This window comes from Helianthus annuus, chromosome 12, assembly GCF_002127325.2.
Source record: "Helianthus annuus cultivar XRQ/B chromosome 12, HanXRQr2.0-SUNRISE, whole genome shotgun sequence".
Lineage (NCBI taxonomy): Eukaryota > Viridiplantae > Streptophyta > Magnoliopsida > Asterales > Asteraceae > Helianthus > Helianthus annuus.
The window spans coordinates 46,156,033-46,172,966 of NC_035444.2; positions in this window are offsets into that span (position 1 = coordinate 46,156,033).

Sequence of the window (16,934 nt, forward strand, 5' to 3'; positions counted from 1 at the left end):
AGCTCTCCTAAGCTGAATTGGGACTTTGTCTTCTTGTTGAAAAGATAGCAAGGACCCTTAGTGAGCATTCTTTCATTCTTTTTATTGCTTTTTCCTTATGTAGTGCAGAAAGTCAAACGTTTGGCCAACAGTTTGACTTTCGGTTTTGACCATCAATTGGTCAAGTCAAAGTTCAATTGAACTTTGAAACGTGATTGTAATCACGATAGTTATAATCCTTCGTGATTATAGCCACTGATTGTGACAACTCGAACTTTAGACTTGCTTTGATGTAACATTACGTGCTTACGAGAATTGAATTATATGATTTTAAATGAATATTTGTTTACGTGTGTTATGTGTGCAAGTATGTTATGTGTGTACACGAACCCAAACCACACACTAAAACTCGATTACACCTTATAACCGGTCACACAAGCCCTTTGGGCCACACTTTGAAATCGGACCCCATGAGGTAACCGAGTTGGGCTCGGCCCACTCCCCATTCGCAAACACAAAACCACTTGTGAGGGTTTGATTTTGATTGTTTTGCAAAAACGTCACACACACACAAACCCTAGAAGCCTTTGCTCTCTCTCGCTTACTTGGAACCCGACGGCACAAGAATTCTATTCGAATCACCTTTGTTTCTTCTCCAATCCGGTTAGTGATTATGTATTGATTGATTGTGTGTTATGATTTGTATGTTGATGATTGCTTGATACCGAAACTTGTTGTGTATGATATTATTAGTTTGGGCCGATGATAGATAATGTTCATGTAATTGGCTTGCTCATGAAATCGGATATATGTGTTTTGTATGATGTTAATCGGCTCATGTGTATAGTCAAGGGTCACAAGAAATCGGATGGTATGATATAAGTTAAACGGTAATCGGAATGCTTGTAATCAGTCGGTGTGCTAGACGATTCGGATTAAATGTTATGATATATGTTCATGCGAATTGTTAAGAATTGTTCATATGATTGTTAGGGTTCATGAGAGTTCTTGATAAAATACCTTGTTTGATCGATATCATGCTAAACGAATTGTTAGAAATCTGTTAATTGAGTTGAGTATAATTGGAAACTATTATGTGATTGTAACCGATCTGCATGAGATCAGGAAAACCAGTTACACACACGGTTGCGACTCGGTATCACTCGTTGCGAGTCGGAACCCCACTCGAGACCACAAACCGCATCAGCCGAGACCATGGTTGCGAGTCCCGTTGCGACTCGTAACCAGACCATGATGAACCGAGACCACCTTTGCGACTCGCAACCAGCTGTTGCGACTCGTAATCTCCGGTTGCGACTCGAGATCTCCGTTGCGACTCGAGACCATCATTTACACGCACACTGTTGGGCCTCCACTGTCACGGGCCCAATGATTTGATTTGTGGACTGTTTGATAATTGGACCAGTATGTGTTTACTATTTGGGCTGGGTTATGTTGGGCCGATTACTTGGACTCGTTACCCGATATGAACTGCTGATACGATATGTGATTTGCCATGATCATACTTGATACCATAAGTGATACAAACGTGCCATATACGAACCTAACTTGCATAACAACCATGGTAGGACGTGAGTGACCATTTACTTGCTACCTGTACTCTTTTGTGTATCTGCCGAGCAAACCAAGGTGAGTTCACACAGCCAAGGCATGGGATTCCCGGGTTGGGAATTGGGTTGGATATGTTGAATATGGAATGACTACTCGTACTTACGCATTCTCTAGACTATAGACCATCGTCCTCAGGTTAGTCAGGACACGTTACGTTACGTAAAGCCTACGTAACCCAGTATATTTGCCATATGTCTCCCGGGTCGGGAGGACACGTTACGTAAAGCCTACGTAACCCAATACCATCCACTGGCTTCCAGGTCGGAAGGCCACGCTGCGTAAAGCCTACGTAGCCCCCACGCGTACCACTGTCCTCGGGGAAGGGCACGTCACGTAAAGCCTACGTGACCCTGTACGTTTTCCTGTTCTCGGTAAAGAAGAACACATGGTCGGAAGTTAGTCTAGTAAGTACCGTTAATGAGAAGCCCTCATTAGCCAGGATAAACATGGGAAGCCCCCACCTTTAGTACACACTAGTATGGGAAGCCCCCACTAGTTATACTTATGCATTATGTTATGAACTTACTTTCTGTGAACTCGCTCAACTAGTTTGTTGATTATTTGCTGCATGCCTTGCAGGACCTTAGGTACTGATGGAGCTTGCACAGGGAGGAGCAGGTCGTTGTGGGATTTGGATTCATGAACGTTATTCGAACTCATATTTACTTTGAGATACATTACTATGCTTCCGCTATTTAAACGATGTTTGGTTTTGGAACATCAATCATGTCATGATGATTTACATTGATTATTTTTAAATGCTATGTTTGATATGATTGATGGCTTGGTCCTGGTCAGTCACGCTCCCAAGCGGTGGTACTCCGCGGGTGGATTTTGGGGGTGTGACAGATTGGTATCAGAGCCATTGGTTATAGAGAACTTGGTTTTAATATGGGAAAACGTTTTTAAAACCGGACTATAACCAGAACAGTGCTCTCAACGATCCACAACGACGCTTCGCTCCACGTGCAAGACTCGACATCCTAGGTAATAAGGTTTACGTTTATTGCCTGTTTGCTAGAACTGTTTAGAACTTTGCTCGCATTACGCTTAGATACACATGATACTATAGCATGAGAATACCTACGTGCTTACACTTTTCTGTCATCGCTCTACTCGCGAACCAATCTTACGTATGCTACTTGTTACAATGAAGATCATGTCTGGACGAATCAACATGACACAAGCCCAGCTAGAGGCTCTCGTTCAAGCTCAAGTTGCTGCGGCAGTTGCAGCAGCTCAAGCAGGTAGTATATCCTGCAGAATAGGCACACACTAGGATCTTTAGATCCTACATTAACTCTCGTATTTAACTTCGTCCTATTCGTACACAATAGGTCAACACGCGCAACAGCCTGTCTGCACGTTCAAGAACTTCATGGACTGTCGTCCAAACTCTTTCAGCGGCACAGAGGGGGCAGTGGGACTCCTCCATTGGTTTGAAAAGTTAGAATCGGTATTCGAAATGTGCGAGTGCCCTGAGGCTCGCAAGGTCAAGTTTGCCACCGGTACTTTGGAGGGAATAGCATTGACTTGGTGGAACGCCCAAGTTCAGATCTTAGGGTTGGCAGCTGCTAACGCCACCCCATGGAACGATTTCAAGGAACTCATCAAGCGTGAGTATTGTACTCGTGAAGATATTCACAAGCTGGAAGACGAGCTGTATAACCTGAAAATGGTTGGATCAGAAATCGAAGCGTATACTAAACGGTCGAACGAGCTGGCCGTTCTATGTCCTACTATGGTGGACCCTCCATACAAGCGCATTGAGTTGTATCTCAAGGGATTGGCGCCAGAAATTCAGAGCCACGTGACGTCGGCTAACCTTGAAAACATCCAAGAAATCCAGCGTCTCGCTCACCGTATCACCGATCAGGCAGTGGACCAGAATAAACTGCCCAAGCGTGTTAATGCTACTGCTAACGTCACCACCTCAGTTACTCCTGCTACGTCTGGTGACAGTAAAAGAAAATGGGATGGAGATTCCAGTAAAGGTTCAGCATCTGTTCAGTCACAAGCTCAGCAGCAGAAGATTGACCACTACCAGAGTCCTAGCCAGCAATCCTCTGGTAGTCACAGACAAAGGAGATATCAGGGTAGTCAACCTAGGTGCCACAACTGCAACAGGCATCACCACGGCCCTTGTAACAAGGGTCGTTGTCAAAGGTGTCTTAAGATGGGTCACGAGGCCAAAGACTGTAGGAGTCCACGGCCTGCGAATCAGAATCAGCAGCCTCAGCAACCAGCTCCACAGAACCAGCCGCAGCAACAGCAGCCACAGCGTGGAAATCAGGGATGTTTCCAGTGTGGGGCTGAAGGTCATTTCAAACGCGATTGCCCTCAGTTGAACCAGAATCGCAACAATAATAACCAGGGCAACGGGAACAACAACGGTGGAAACAACAACAACAACGGCAATGAAGCTCGTGGTCGTGCATTCGTGCTAGGTCGAGGTGACGCAGTGAACGATCCCAACGTTGTTATGGGTAAGTTTCTCCTCGACAATATTTACGTTACTGTTTTGTTTGATTCGGGTGCGGATACAAGCTATATGTCTGTGAAAATGTGTCAACTGCTAAAACGTGCACCAACACTTTTACCCACCAAACATGTAGTAGAGTTAGCTAACAGTAAAAGTCTAGAAGCCACGCACGTAGTTCAGGGTTGTAATCTTATCCTAGCTGGTCAAGCCTTCTCTATTGATCTCATTCCCATAGTTTTGGGTAGCTTCGACGTTGTGATTGGGATGGATTGGTTATCCCAACACCAGGCAGAAATCTTATGCAGCGAGAAGATTATTCGCATTCCTCGTTCTGGTCAGGAACCTCTCGAAGTTCAAGGCGACAAGAGTGGTGCTGTGGTTGGCATCATCTCTTTCTTGAAGGCTCAGAAGTGCTTACGGAAAGGTCACACTGCCATTCTGGCACTCGTTACAGACGCATCAGCAAAGGAAAAGAAATTGGAGGATATTCCAATTGTACGCGATTACCCTCAGGTGTTTCCTGAAGACTTACCTGGCTTACCGCCTCATCGTCAGGTCGAATTTCAGATCGAGCTCGCTCCAGGGGCAGCACCCATAGCTCGCGCACCATACCGTCTAGCTCCATCAGAATTGGAGGAATTGTCAAAGCAGCTGCAAGAACTCCTGGAAAAGGGTTTCATTCGTCCAAGCTCTTCGCCTTGGGGAGCTCCAGTACTCTTCGTGAAAAAGAAAGACGGTACGTTCAGGATGTGCATAGACTACCGTGAACTCAACAAGGTGACGGTGAAGAACCGTTATCCTCTTCCACGCATAGACGACTTATTCGACCAGTTGCAAGGGTCGTGCTACTATTCGAAGATAGATTTGAGGTCGGGGTACCATCAGCTGAGAGTCCGGGATGAGGACGTCTCCAAGACAGCCTTCAGAACTCGTTACGGTCACTACGAGTTTCTCGTCATGCCATTCAGGTTAACAAACGCGCCTGCTGTATTTATGGATCTTATGAACAGGGTGTGCAAACCCTATCTCGACAAGTTCGTCATAGTATTCATCGACGACATTCTGATTTACTCCAAGAGTCAGGAGGAACACGAGCAACATCTACGCCTTATTTTGGAACTCCTTCGGAAGGAACAGCTGTACGCTAAGTTTTCTAAATGCGACTTCTGGCTTCGTGAAGTCCACTTCTTAGGCCATGTGGTGAACAAGGATGGGATCCATGTCGATCCATCCAAGGTAGATTCGATCAGAAACTGGCCTGCACCGCGTACACCGACAGAAATACGCCAATTCTTGGGTTTGGCAGGTTACTACAGACGGTTTATTAGAGACTTTTCGAAGATTGCTCAGCCGCTTACGCTATTGACACAAAAGGGTGTTACCTATCGCTGGGGAGAGCCCCAGGAGACTGCTTTTCAGCACCTAAAGGATAGACTTTGCAGTGCACCTATCCTCTCTTTGCCAGAGGGCACAGATGACTTCGTGGTTTATTGTGATGCATCCATTCGGGGACTAGGATGTGTGTTAATGCAGCGCGACAAGGTTATCGCTTACGCTTCTCGTCAACTCAAGGTTCATGAACGGAACTACACGACGCACGATTTAGAGCTGGGAGCTGTTGTTTTCGCGCTTAAGATATGGCGACACTACCTGTACGGTACCAGGTGCACGATTTACACCGATCACAGGAGTCTCGAGCATATTCTTAAGCAGAAGGATTTGAATATGCGTCAACGACGATGGGTCGAGTTACTAAACGATTATGAATGCGCTATCAAGTATCATCCAGGCAAGGCCAATGTTGTGGCTGACGCCCTCAGTCGGAAAGACACTCTACCACGGCGCGTGCGAGCGCTACAGCTTACGATTCAGTCTAGCCTTCCTGCACAGATACGAGATGCTCAGGTAGAAGCATTGAAGCCCGAAAATGTCAAGGCTGAAGCCTTACGCGGCTCACGACAGCAAATGGAACAGAAGGCAGACGGCGCCTACTATGTAACGGGCCGGATTTGGGTCCCACTTTATGGCGGTCTACGCGAGCTAGTAATGGATGAAGCTCACAAGTCTCGCTACTCGGTACATCCAGGGTCGGATAAAATGTACCACGACATCAGCACTACCTATTGGTGGCCTAGCATGAAGGCCCACATTGCTACGTATGTTGGAAAATGCTTGACCTGTGCGAGAGTCAAGGTCGAATATCAGAAACCAGCTGGCCTACTTCAACAGCCTAAGATACCTCAGTGGAAATGGGAAGAAATTTCCATGGATTTCGTTACAGGCCTACCTAGATCCCAGCGTGGGAACGATACAATATGGGTCATAGTTGATCGACTCACCAAGTCTGCACACTTCCTGCCAATTAAGGAAACGGACAAGTTCTCCACTCTCGCAGACGTCTATCTTAAGGAAGTTGTTTCGAGGCATGGGGTGCCCACATCTATCATTTCGGATCGCGATGCACGATTCACGTCAGAACTTGGGCAAGCGATGCACAAATCTTTCGGCTCAAGGTTAGACATGAGCACAGCATATCACCCTCAGACGGATGGACAGTCTGAGCGAACGATTCAAACACTTGAAGACATGCTTAGGGCATGCGTTATCGATTTCGGCAACGGCTGGGAAAAGCACCTCCCTTTGGTGGAGTTTTCTTACAATAACAGTTATCACACCAGCATTCAAGCCGCTCCATTTGAGGCATTGTACGGGCGTAAATGCCGGTCACCTCTCTGTTGGGCAGAGGTGGGGGATAGTCAGATTACGGGTCCAGAGATTGTAGTGGACGCCACAGAAAAGATAGCACAGTTACGACAACGCATGGCGGCAGCACGCGACCGTCAGAAAGCCTACGCGGACAAGCGTAGAAAGCCTTTGGAATTTGAGGTCGGGGACCGGGTTTTATTGAAAGTCTCACCCTGGAAGGGTGTGGTACGTTTTGGCAAACGGGGCAAACTGAATCCGCGATACGTCGGACCCTTCGAAATCATAGAAAAGGTTGGCAAAGTTGCATACAAGTTGAACCTACCAGCTGAACTCGGGGCAGTTCACAATGTCTTTCATGTATCGAACTTAAAGAAGTGCCTATCAGATGAAAACCTCATCATTCCTTTTAAGGAACTCACTATCGACGAGCGGTTGCAGTTCGTCGAGGAACCAGTTGAAATCACGGACCGGGATGTGAAGGTCCTCAAACACAAGAGAATCCCTCTTGTCCGAGTTCGTTGGAACTCCAAACGTGGTCCAGAGTACACCTGGGAACGCGAAGACAGGATGACAGAAAAGTACCCCCAGTTATTCGAAACCAATACTACCACTACTGAGGCTGAAGCTACTACTTCGGAATTTCGGGACGAAATTCCAGATCAACGGGGGGAGGATGTGACACCCCAGGAAAATCAGTGAACAGTACAGTTTACCTAGCTTCCTCAGTGAGTGCATATCAAATTTCGGGACGAAATTTCCAATTAGTTGGGGATAATGTGACAACTCGAACTTTAGACTTGCTTTGATGTAACATTACGTGCTTACGAGAATTGAATTATATGATTTTAAATGAATATTTGTTTACGTGTGTTATGTGTGCAAGTATGTTATGTGTGTACACGAACCCAAACCACACACTAAAACTCGATTACACCTTATAACCGGTCACACAAGCCCTTTGGGCCACACTTTGAAATCGGACCCCATGAGGTAACCGAGTTGGGCTCGGCCCACTCCCCATTCGCAAACACAAAACCACTTGTGAGGGTTTGATTTTGATTGTTTTGCAAAAACGTCACACACACACAAACCCTAGAAGCCTTTGCTCTCTCTCGCTTACTTGGAACCCGACGGCACAAGAATTCTATTCGAATCACCTTTGTTTCTTCTCCAATCCGGTTAGTGATTATGTATTGATTGATTGTGTGTTATGATTTGTATGTTGATGATTGCTTGATACCGAAACTTGTTGTGTATGATATTATTAGTTTGGGCCGATGATAGATAATGTTCATGTAATTGGCTTGCTCATGAAATCGGATATATGTGTTTTGTATGATGTTAATCGGCTCATGTGTATAGTCAAGGGTCACAAGAAATCGGATGGTATGATATAAGTTAAACGGTAATCGGAATGCTTGTAATCAGTCGGTGTGCTAGACGATTCGGATTAAATGTTATGATATATGTTCATGCGAATTGTTAAGAATTGTTCATATGATTGTTAGGGTTCATGAGAGTTCTTGATAAAATACCTTGTTTGATCGATATCATGCTAAACGAATTGTTAGAAATCTGTTAATTGAGTTGAGTATAATTGGAAACTATTATGTGATTGTAACCGATCTGCATGAGATCAGGAAAACCAGTTACACACACGGTTGCGACTCGGTATCACTCGTTGCGAGTCGGAACCCCACTCGAGACCACAAACCGCATCAGCCGAGACCATGGTTGCGAGTCCCGTTGCGACTCGTAACCAGACCATGATGAACCGAGACCACCATTGCGACTCGCAACCAGCTGTTGCGACTCGTAATCTCCGGTTGCGACTCGAGATCTCCGTTGCGACTCGAGACCATCATTTACACGCACACTGTTGGGCCTCCACTGTCACGGGCCCAATGATTTGATTTGTGGACTGTTTGATAATTGGACCAGTATGTGTTTACTATTTGGGCCGGGTTATGTTGTCACACCCCCAAAATCCCACACGCGGAATACCACCGCTTGGGAGCGTGACTGACCAGGATCAAGCCATCAATCATATCAAACATAGCATATAATAATAATAATCAAGGATACGATTGATGTTTTCAAAACCAAACGTTGTATATGTAGCGGAAGCATTAAATGTAAAACCCACAAATATAAGTATCAATGTGTGAATGTAAAGTGTTTAATAAGCATTCACGAGTTCTTGTCCACAACGACCCGCTTCTCCTCTGGTGCAAGCTCCTAGTATACATAAGGCCCTGCAAGGCATGCAGCAAATAATCAACAAACTAGTTGAGCGAGTTCACAGGAAATAAGTTTGTAATAATCATGCGTAAGTTCATCTAATAAGGCTTCCCAAGCAAGTGTATTCTATTGGTGAGGAATTCTCACGTTTATCCTTTATAACGGGCTTCTCATTATGGTACTTACTAGACTAACTTCCGACCATGTGTTCTTCTTTACCGAGAACAGGAAAACGTACAGGGTCACGTAGGCTTTACGTGACGTGCCCTTCCCCGAGGACATGGTACGCGTGGGGGCTACGCAGGCTTTACGTAGCGTGGCCTTCCGACCCGGAAGCCAGTAGAAAGGTATTGGGTTACGTAGGCTTTACGTAACGTGTCCTCCCGACCCGGGAGACATATGGCAATAGTACTGGGTTACGTAGGCTTTACGTAACGTGTCCTGACTAACCTGAGGACGATGGTCTATAGTCTGGTATATGCGTAAGTACGAGTAATCATTCCATTTCATCATATCCAACCCAATTCCCAACCCGGGAATCCCACGCCTTGGCTGTGTGAACTCACCTTGGTTTGCTCGGCAGATACACAAGTGAACAGGTAGCAAGTAATGGTCAATCACGTCCTATCATGCATTTATTCAAGTCAGGTTCGATTCACGTATAGCACGTAGGCTTACATAGAGTAAACAAGTTGCAAGCATACAAATCATGGCCCAAACAAAACTAATCAATCGTGCGAGTGGTAACCCATCCGTCCGGATGGGCATTCCGTGCGGGTGGCACTTCGTGCGGATGGCCACTGGTCCATCCGGATGGAGATCCGTGCGAGTGACACTCATCCGGGTGACGGTTCGTGCGGACAGCCTTGTTCGTGCGGACTGTTTGGGTAGTTCGTGCGATTGGACCATCCATGCGGGTAGTCAGTCCGTCCGGATTGACAGTTCGTGCGGACTGCCAATTCGTGCGGACTGTTCGTCCGGTTGTTAATCCGTGCGGTTTATCAAGACAGTTCGTTCCGTGCGGTCGATAATTCGTCCGGTTTACAGTCCGTCCGGATTGAGATTTGTGTGACCGAGTATTGTGAATTCAGTTACAATCACATAACAGATCCTATTTCGATAATTATCGATCAAACAAGCAAATTTATCACGTACACATATGGACCCTAACCGAATCGAAATCAACAAGAACAACGTTATAACATTCATACGAATCAACCCTATCATCTAAGCATATCGCTGATCAAACTAGGGTTTCTACAACCAACTCACATAACCCCAATATCATACACAATTTCCGATTTCATAAACATGTGGCCGATCAACTAAGACATTATCGTTAAACATTATCAATAACAAATCCGATTACATAACATGATGACCGATTAACAAACATATCCGGCCGATCCACAAACATGTTCGACCGGTTATCTCACGAATTGATTAACCTATTGCCGTGTCCGATTTAACAAGAATATCAACATCATTACGATCATACAATTAATATCCGGTTCACGTCCGGCCGATCCAACAAGTCCGGCCGATCGAACAAAGCTTAAATCAAACATATCCCTAATCAATTAAACATGCAATTCAGAAATCATTCAATTAAACAAAACGATTAAACACTAACCGATCGAGATAATTTGATCCGAACGATAATAGTCCCAAGGTTCTTGGCCGCCCTTGCTTCGCGAATCAGAGGGAGAGAAAAAGAGAGCTAGGTTTCTTGTGTGTGTTAGGGTTTTGGTAACAAATGAGAAAACTAACTAAGTCCCTAAGGTTATTTGCGCATAGAGGGAGTGGGCCGGCCCATTCGATCGGGCTGCCCTTGGGCCGTGTATGTTGTGCGATCGGTTGTGGGAGTTGTGTGTTGTGCGTTTCTTGTGCGGTTCGGTACATACATACATACAAACACATATAGTAAACACAACCCACATAATAACAAAATCACAAAATTCACATAACATTCATTAGTCAGGTATCACATAGACACGTAACGTTACATTAAAGTAAGCCTAAAGTTCGAGTTGTCACATTATCCCCAACTAATTGGAAATTTCGTCCCGAAATTTGGTATGCACTCACTGAGGAAGCTAGATAAACTGTACTGTTCACTGATTTTCCTGGGGTGTCACATCCTCCCCCCGTTGATCTGGAATTTCGTCCCGAAATTCCGAAGTAGTAGCTTCAGCCTCAGTAGTGGTTGCCTGGTTCCCGAATAACTGGGGGTACTTTTCTGTCATCCTGTCTTCGCGCTCCCAGGTGTACTCTGGGCCACGTTTGGAGTTCCAACGAACTCGGACAAGAGGGATTCTCTTGTGTTTGAGGACCTTCACATCCCGGTCCGTGATTTCAACTGGCTCCTCGACGAACTGCAACCGCTCGTCGATAGTGAGTTCCTTAAAAGGAATGATGAGATTTTCATCTGATAGGCACTTCTTTAAGTTCGATACATGAAAGACATTGTGAACTGCCCCGAGTTCAGCTGGTAGGTTCAACTTGTAGGCTACCTTGCCAATCTTTTCTATGATTTCAAAGGGTCCGACATACCGCGGATTTAGTTTGCCCCGTTTGCCAAAACGTACCACACCCTTCCAGGGTGAGACTTTCAATAAAACCCGGTCCCCGACCTCAAATTCCAATGGCTTTCTACGCTTGTCCGCGTAGGCTTTCTGACGGTCGCGTGCTGCCGCCATGCGTTGTCGTATCTGTGCTATCTTTTCTGTGGCGTCCACAACAATCTCTGGACCCGTGATCTGACTATCTCCCACCTCTGCCCAGCAGAGTGGTGACCGGCATTTACGCCCGTACAATGCCTCGAATGGAGCGGCTTGAATGCTGGTGTGATAACTATTATTGTAAGAAAACTCCACCAAAGGGAGGTGCTTTTCCCAGCCGTTGCCGAAATCGATAACGCATGCCCGAAGCATGTCTTCGAGAGTTTGAATCGTACGCTCAGACTGCCCATCCGTCTGAGGGTGGTATGCTGTGCTCATGTCTAATCGTGAGCCAAAGGATTTATGCATTGCTTGCCAAAGTTCTGACGTGAATCGTGCATCGCGATCCGAAATGATAGATGTGGGCACCCCGTGCCTCGAGACAACTTCTTTGAGGTATACGTCTGCGAGTGTGGAGAACTTATCCGTTTCCTTTATAGGTAGGAAGTGTGCAGACTTGGTGAGTCGATCCACGATCACCCATATGGTATCATTTCCCCGCTGGGATCTAGGTAGGCCCGTAACAAAATCCATGGAAATTTCTTCCCATTTCCACTGTGGTATCTTAGGCTGCTGAAGTAGGCCAGCTGGTTTCTGGTATTCGACCTTAACTCTTGCACAGGTCAAGCATTTTCCAACATACGTAGCAATGTGGGCCTTCATACTAGGCCACCAATAGGTAGTGCTGATGTCGTGGTACATTTTATCCGACCCTGGATGTACCGAATAGCGAGACTTGTGAGCCTCATCCATTACAAGTTCGCGGGGACCGCCATAAAGAGGGACCCAAATCCGGCCCGTTACATAGTAGGCTCCGTCTGCCTTCTGTTCCATTTGTTGTCGTGAGCCGCGTAAGGCTTCAGCCTTGACGTTTTCGGGCTTCAATGCTTCTACCTGAGCATCTCGTATCTGTGCTGGAAGGCTAGACTGAATCGTAAGCTGTAGCGCTCGTACGCGCCGTGGTAAAGTGTCCTTTCGACTAAGGGCATCAGCCACAACATTGGCTTTGCCTGGATGATACTTGATAGCGCATTCGTAGTCATTAAGTAGCTCGACCCATCTTCGTTGACGCATGTTCAAATCCTTCTGCTTAAGAATATGCTCGAGACTCCTGTGATCGGTGTAAATCGTGCACCTGGTACCGTACAGGTAGTGTCGCCATATCTTAAGCGCGAAAACAACAGCTCCCAGCTCTAAGTCGTGCGTCGTGTAGTTGCGTTCATGAACCTTGAGTTGACGAGAGGCGTAAGCGATAACCTTGTCGCGCTGCATTAACACACATCCCAATCCCCGAATGGATGCATCACAATATACCACGAAGTCTTCTGTGCCCTCTGGCAATGAGAGGATAGGTGCACTGCAAAGTCTATCCTTTAAGTGCTGAAAAGCAGTCTCCTGGGGCTCTCCCCAGCGATAGGTAACACCCTTCTGTGTCAGTAGCGTAAGCGGCTGAGCAATCTTCGAAAAGTCTCTTATAAACCGTCTGTAGTAACCTGCCAAACCCAAGAATTGGCGTATCTCTGTCGGTGTACGCGGTGCAGGCCAGTTTCTGATCGAGTCTACCTTGGATGGATCGACATGGATCCCATCCTTGTTCACTACGTGGCCTAGAAAATGGACCTCACGAAGCCAGAAGTCGCATTTTGAAAACTTAGCGTACAGCTGTTCCTTCCGAAGGAGTTCCAAAATAAGGTGAAGATGCTGCTCGTGTTCCTCCTGACTCTTGGAGTAAATCAGGATGTCGTCGATGAATACTATGACGAACTTGTCAAGATAGGGTTTGCACACCCTGTTCATAAGATCCATAAATACAGCAGGCGCGTTCGTTAACCCAAATGGCATGACCAGAAACTCGTAGTGACCATAACGAGTTCTGAAGGCTGTCTTGGAGACGTCCTCATCCCGGACTCTCAGCTGATGGTACCCTGACCTCAAATCTATCTTCGAATAGTAGCACGACCCTTGCAACTGGTCGAATAAGTCGTCTATGCGCGGAAGAGGATAACGGTTCTTCACCGTCACCTTGTTCAGTTCACGGTAGTCGATGCACATCCTGAACGTACCGTCTTTCTTTTTCACGAATAGTACTGGAGCTCCCCAAGGCGAAGAGCTTGGTCGAATAAAGCCCTTTTCCAAGAGCTCTTGCAGTTGCTTTGACAATTCCTCCAATTCTGATGGAGCTAAACGATATGGTGCGCGAGCTATGGGTGCTGCTCCTGGAGCGAGTTCGATCTGAAATTCGACCTGACGATGAGGCGGTAAGCCAGGCAAGTCTTCAGGAAACACCTGAGGGTAATCACGTACAACTGGAATGTCTTCCAACTTCTTTTCCTTTGCTGCGGCGTCTGTAACAAGTGCCAGAATGGCAGCGTGCCTCCTTCGTAAACATTTCTGAGCCTTCAAGAAAGAGATGATGCCAACCACTGCACCACTCTTGTCGCCTTGAACTTCTAGGGGTTCCTGACCCGAACGAGGAATGCGAATAATCTTCTCACTGCATAAGATTTCTGCCTACTGCTGCTGCTGGCGATTCCGATTTGCAGGCCATGGACTCCTGAATCCTTAGCTTCTGCTGTGCTCTGATGATCACTATTCTTGCGCTGATGCTGTGCTTGAGACTGAACGGTAGCCGACCCCTTGCTGGAATACCCATTCCATTTCCGCTGGTTGTCACTAGGAGCTGCGGAAGTAGTTGAAGGAGTGACTGTAGCAGTAGCGCTGATGTGCTTAGGCAGTTTATTCTGATCCACTGCCTGATCGGTGCGGCGATGAGCAAGACACTGAATGTCTTGGATTTTTGTCGAGGTTAGCCGATGTAGCATGGCTCTGAATCTCTGAGGCTAGACCCTTGAGGTACAATTCGATACGCTTGTTTGGAGGGTCCACCATGGTTGGACACAAGATGGCCAATTCGTTCTATCGTTTCGTATGAGCTTCAATTTCTGACCCCGTCATTTTCAAATGGTAAGGCCCCACTTCCAACTTGTGGATGTCGTCACGCGTGTAGTATTCCCTTTTAGTGCGTTCTTTGAATTCGTTCCAAGGGGTGGCGTTAGCAGCTGCCAACCCTAGTATCTGTACTTGCGCGTTCCACCAGGTTAGCGTGATTCCTTCAAAGTGCCAGTGGCGTACTTGACCCTGCGAGCCTCAGGGCATTCACACATCTCGAATACTGACTCGAGCTCCCCGAACCAATGGAGTAGTCCCACTGCTCCTTATGTGCCACTGAATGTGCTTGGACGACAGTCCATGGAGTTCTTGAATGTGCAGGCAGGTTGTTGTGCGTTCTGACCCGTTGCGCGAGAAAGAGGAGTCAAGATTAAGCGCGAGAGTTGGGTCACGAGAGTAGGATCTAACGTCCTAGGATAGGGTTGGAATAGCAGGTTATACCTCCTGCTGGTGCGGCTGCAAGCGCCGCAGCGACTTGTTCGTTAATGAGAGCCGTCAACTGGGCTTGTGTCATGTCAACACGTCCAGACATGATCGAACAGTAAAGGTAGCATAAGTATGAATGGTTCGCGAGTAGGGCGATGACAGAAAAGCGTAGGCATATAGGTGTTCTCATGTAATCAAAGCATGTGTATCTAAGCGTAATGCGAGCAAAGTTCTAAGCAGTTCTAGCAAACAGGCAATAAACATAACCTTTTTACCTAGGATGTCGAGTCTTGCACGTGGAGCGAAGCGTCGTTGTGGATCGTTGAGAGCACTGTTCTGGTTATAGTCCGGTTTTAATAAAAACGTTTTCCCATATTAAAACCAAGTTCTCTATAACCAATGGCTCTGATACCAATCTGTCACACCCCCAAAATCCCACACGCGGAATACCACCGCTTGGGAGCGTGACTGACCAGGATCAAGCCATCAATCATATCAAACATAGCATATAATAATAATAATCAAGGATACGATTGATGTTTTCAAAACCAAACGTTGTATATGTAGCGGAAGCATTAAATGTAAAACCCACAAATATAAGTATCAATGTGTGAATGTAAAGTGTTTAATAAGCATTCACGAGTTCTTGTCCACAACGACCCGCTTCTCCTCTGGTGCAAGCTCCTAGTATACATAAGGCCCTGCAAGGCATGCAGCAAATAATCAACAAACTAGTTGAGCGAGTTCACAGGAAATAAGTTTGTAATAATCATGCGTAAGTTCATCTAATAAGGCTTCCCAAGCAAGTGTATTCTATTGGTGAGGAATTCTCACGTTTATCCTTTATAACGGGCTTCTCATTATGGTACTTACTAGACTAACTTCCGACCATGTGTTCTTCTTTACCGAGAACAGGAAAACGTACAGGGTCACGTAGGCTTTACGTGACGTGCCCTTCCCCGAGGACATGGTACGCGTGGGGGCTACGCAGGCTTTACGTAGCGTGGCCTTCCGACCCGGAAGCCAGTAGAAAGGTATTGGGTTACGTAGGCTTTACGTAACGTGTCCTCCCGACCCGGGAGACATATGGCAATAGTACTGGGTTACGTAGGCTTTACGTAACGTGTCCTGACTAACCTGAGGACGATGGTCTATAGTCTGGTATATGCGTAAGTACGAGTAATCATTCCATTTCATCATATCCAACCCAATTCCCAACCCGGGAATCCCACGCCTTGGCTGTGTGAACTCACCTTGGTTTGCTCGGCAGATACACAAGTGAACAGGTAGCAAGTAATGGTCAATCACGTCCTATCATGCATTTATTCAAGTCAGGTTCGATTCACGTATAGCACGTAGGCTTACATAGAGTAAACAAGTTGCAAGCATACAAATCATGGCCCAAACAAAACTAATCAATCGTGCGAGTGGTAACCCATCCGTCCGGATGGGCATTCCGTGCGGGTGGCACTTCGTGCGGATGGCCACTGGTCCATCCGGATGGAGATCCGTGCGAGTGACACTCATCCGGGTGACGGTTCGTGCGGACAGCCTTGTTCGTGCGGACTGTTTGGGTAGTTCGTGCGATTGGACCATCCATGCGGGTAGTCAGTCCGTCCGGATTGACAGTTCGTGCGGACTGCCAATTCGTGCGGACTGTTCGTCCGGTTGTTAATCCGTGCGGTTTATCAAGACAGTTCGTTCCGTGCGGTCGATAATTCGTCCGGTTTACAGTCCGTCCGGATTGAGATTTGTGTGACCGAGTATTGTGAATTCAGTTACAATCACATAACAGATCC